The sequence below is a fragment of the Orycteropus afer genome, unplaced genomic scaffold (genome assembly GCF_000298275.1).
Source record: "Orycteropus afer afer isolate SDZICR_OR568_19922 unplaced genomic scaffold, OryAfe1.0 scaffold00434, whole genome shotgun sequence".
NCBI classification, from domain to species: Eukaryota; Metazoa; Chordata; class Mammalia; order Tubulidentata; family Orycteropodidae; genus Orycteropus; species Orycteropus afer.
In genome coordinates, this window is record NW_006922021.1 from 151,342 (window position 1) to 155,896 (window position 4,555).

General features: G+C 36.5%; 1 protein-coding gene across 1 annotated transcript in view; it reads right to left on the bottom strand.

Annotated features, from left to right (window-relative positions):
- Positions 1 to 4,555, bottom strand: part of IL1RAPL1 (interleukin 1 receptor accessory protein like 1) — a 1,063,022-nt gene that overhangs the window by 42,386 nt on the left and 1,016,081 nt on the right. The gene's annotated exons all lie outside the window — the stretch shown is intronic.

Genomic DNA, 4,555 nt, shown 5'->3' on the forward strand with positions numbered 1-4,555 from the left:
TCCTGTCTTTTTTCAAAGTTCATGGACATTGTAACAACATCAAGTCTACTGGAAATATTCAGTGACCGTGCACAGATGATTTTGAAAAAGTCACTAAAATTGAGTTCTTGTGTGTCCAGGTTGTCCTTCCTCATTATAGTCCAAATGTTGTCTCTGCAGCTGACAAATACCTTGAAAGCTCCGAGTGTCCATAACTAACACAAATAGAAACATTCCTGACATTATAGCTCTAAAATAATGGTGTTTTTGATTCTGCAATTTAGATCCACCAGTGCCTTATCCAGTTTCCTAACACAATCAATAGACGCTTACCCTGAGAATTTTTAACTAATATTTAGTCTTTCAGTAATGATTCTCAGATTACAGGATCATCCCTACGGTCTCTCAAATGAGGTAAACCGAGCATGGCCACCCTTTTGTCACATTAACATTTTCTGTATATGTGTTCCTATGTGATGTCACCTTTTCTGTGCAAATTACAGAAAAAGAAAAAAATGACTCAGTTACATTTCTCATTATCTAGTCCTTCGTTCCTAACTCAACAGTTTAATAATAATAATAATAATAAAACCCATACAACTACTCTTTAATCAAATTTATTTTTCTATACTTATGAAAATTAAATGGCAAGTAGAAGAAAATCTTATTAAAAGTGATTGGACTTTATGAAATTAAGGAAGAAAACTAAAGTGAGATATTAAATCCTTCAGAGTCTCAATAAATTAACAGGGAATACTGAAAACACCTCCAGGAGATTTTTCCTTTTTGTATTTAGAAATACCAGACAGCTTTATCAGCTAAACATCAGAACACAAAAAAATAGTAGTATAAAAGTACCAAGAATGAAATATAAACAGTCTTTCAGAATAACATTTTCCCACTTCTCTATGAACAGAATGGATGATGGATGGATAATGCAGGGCTGTGTGTGCATTGGGTCTTGTACTCTCAGAATATGAGTTCAAGTCCAGTACACACAGGAGCCTGCACTAAACTCTCACCTATAGACCAGAAAAAAAAATTAAAATACACTGGGTATGATGGAAGACTTAAGCATTTGTACTACATACAGATTCTTGGAAAATCCATTCTATTTTCTTATTTAATCCAGTAAATAAGTGGGATTTACCACTCTAAAATTTTTCGTGTAATAAAATAAATTGTTTTAAAATTGAGATGCTTAACTTCCACTCCTAAACATCAACTAGTAGGAGTGCCATTGGTAGGACTACTTGGGATATTTTCTGGTAGTCTCTAATAAAGTAGAACATGAATGTATTCTACGACTAGCTATTTCACTCCTTATATTTACCCAAGGGAGTTCTGATGGTATACTGCCTAAGGCATTTGACTTCTAACCAGAAGGTTGGAGGTTCAAACCCACCAGCCACACCTCAGAAGGAAGGTTGGGTAATCTACTTTCGTATGATACTGCCTCAGAAACCCGACGAGGATCGCTATGAATCGACCCCAACTCCACGGCAGTGAGTTTGCTTTTTGTTTGGTATTTACCCAAGAGTAATACAAGCAGATGTCCACAAGATTTGTATAAGAATATTTAGAGTAGTCTTATTCATGATAGTTACAACTGGAAACAAACCAAACAACAAAAGAATGAATGAGCAAACTATTGTAATGTCCCTGTTATAACAGATAATCACATAATATGCCTGAATTTTTACAAAATGGTGTTAGGTGAGATTAGCCGTTTTAAATTATTATCTCCTGCATGATTCTATTTAAATGAAGTCTAAGAAAAAGCTGAGGAGCTCTGGTAGCATAGTGCCTAAGGCACTTGACTGCTAACCAGAAGGCTGGCGGTTCAAACCCACCAGCCACTCCTGGGAAGGAAGATTGGGCAATCTACTTCCGTAGTGATACCACCTCGGAAACCCAAGGAGGGGTCGCTATGAGTCGGGCCGACTCTACGGCAAATAACAACAACAACAAGAAAAAGCTGACAGAAAGTTTTAAAAAATGTTGCTTTGGGGATGAGTAAAGGGCACATTTATTGGAAAAGGACAAAAATGGAACTTGCTAGTGTTAAGGAAATATTCTGTACCTTGCTTTGAGTGTAGTTGTACAAGTGCATGTATTTGTCAAAACTCATTGAATTGAAAACTTTAGATCTGTTTTATCTTATGTTAATCATACTTCAGGGTTTTTTTAATTGGTTAAAAGGTTTTTTTTTAATTGATTCAAAAAAAAAAAAAAAAAAAAAAAACCATTGTAAGTTCTTACCCAAAATCTGTGTAGGCAGAAGTCTAAAGAAAGCTTGGAGTCAGGACAGCTGCTCTACTGTAGATAATTGTTCAGGCAGAGAATGATTCCTCTATGGCACCCCCAAGCATACTCTTTGCATCTGGAGGATTGGCACCATGCCTGGGCATCCTGCTTGCCTTAAGTGCCCATATCTGGTCCAATGGTTTTAATTTAGTAAAGTTGAAACAATCAAACACTATGCCTGAAATATAGTCCCATTAATCCAATATGCAGAATTCTCGTTTTCTTTAGATGGCGTTTATAATACTGGTTTCTGTACATGATTTATTTTTTAAATTGTTTATAATTTAAAGAACTATTGTATTAAAGTAAGTCCTTGCTATATTTAGATCAGTAATTGCCCAAATGTGAGTAATCACCAGTGCTCGATATCATGAGCCATTCAAAAAAAATTGTAGTCATTACCTGGAATACTCTATTTACTTGACCAATCAATAATATTGCCTGAAATGTCATGACAGAGAGGAGAGTTGCTGTAGCTTAGCAATTACAGAAACTGATTTGCTTGAACATCTCCTTAAGATACAACCCTATGAAAAGTTATATAAAAGTTACACCTCAGAGCATAGTGCCTAAGGCGCTTGACTGCTAACCAGAAGGCTGGCGGTTCAAACCCATCAGCCACTCCTCGGAAGGAAGGTTGGGCAATCTTACTTCCATAGTGATACTGCCTCAGAAACCCAAAGAGGGGTCGCCATGGGTCAGGGCCGACTCGATGGCAAATAACAACAACAACATGAGCAATATATAAGAATAAATCTTCTGAGCCATATGGTAGTCATTTACTAATAATTGGGATACCAAAAACTGGTGCAAAGAAACAACATTTGCAAGGAATTAATTTGTCCTGAAGGCCTGGTTGCATAGTGGTTAGGTACTCTACTGTTGACAGAAAGGTCCCACCAGCAGCTCTGGGGAGAAAGATGTAGCAGTCTGCTTTTATAAAGATTACAGCCCTGCAAACTCAATGGGGGGGGTCCTAATCTGTTCTACAAGATTGCTATGAGTTTGAATCCACTCAACTGCATGGGTTTTTCAGTTTCTTAATTTATTCTGAAGGAACCCTGGTGGTGCAATGGTTAAGTGCTCTACTGCTAAATGAATGGTCCATGGATCTGAACTCACTGGTTGATCCACAGGAGAAAAGACCTCGCGGTGTGCTTCCATAAAGATTATAGCCAGGAAACCCCATGGGGCAGTTCTAGTCTGTCTTATATGGTTGCTATGAGTAGGAAATTGACGGCAGTAGGGTTTGGGTCTTTCTCCCGCAGAATGGCTGTGTATTAACCACCAACCTTCTATTTAGCAGCTGAGCACTTAAATATTGCACTACCAGCATTCCTTAACTAGGGGTTAAATTCTGTCTTGATCAAAATAAATGATTTGAGCCTGCTGGTGTATTTTTACTTTACATTACAATGTGATGGTGTTGCCCCAGCAAATGTCATTTTCCTTTTGAAATGGGATCTGCTTTTCAGTTCAAGTTCAAGTTGCCTGGAGTGGCAGCATTTGAAAAAATAAAAGGATTCCGTTTCAGCACAATTCAACAACAGAGAACCAAAAGAGAAAGTGCAAACCTTTTTAAAATCTATTTAGCCTTTGTGTTATTTTGTTAAAATGATAGACTTTGTCCCCTTTAAGGGACTGAGACTGATTATTGAAAACTGTAAAGCAAAATCACCAAGCAAAACCTAAGGGAGGCTGGCATTTGGTTAAACACAATAAATGAACAAGTGCCAAAAAGTTACATTTAAGGGCATCAGCAGTCATTTAGTTACAGGCAATTAACAGTAGTCCTTGGAAAATTCCACAATAGGCTAAGGGAAAACACATTGATTATTGCTGCAGTAGTAGACTGCTTTCGGAATAAATTGCTTCAATTTAAAACTAGATTTGCTACAAGCATTTTGAGCAATGACTACAATTTTTTTCTTATCAAGACAGTTGGGCTAAGCAACCCTTTAAAAGAAACAGCTAATTAAAATAAAGCTCATGCCATCTCTTAGTATATTGGATTACGTTGCAAATAATAAATGCATTTGCTTTACACTCATTTTACTGCAATTACCTAATGTAGTTTGGGACACCCCCCTCCTTTTTTAATTGGCTTGTACCTGGTGTCATTGTTTGGAAACTTTTTCCTGTTAGATGTCTTTGAGGAAGTAAACATTTTAACAAAGTAAATAAAACTTCATTATGTATTTTTTAACTCTGCACTTAGAGTTTTCATTTTGTACAACTATTTGTATTTATATATATATATATATAATCT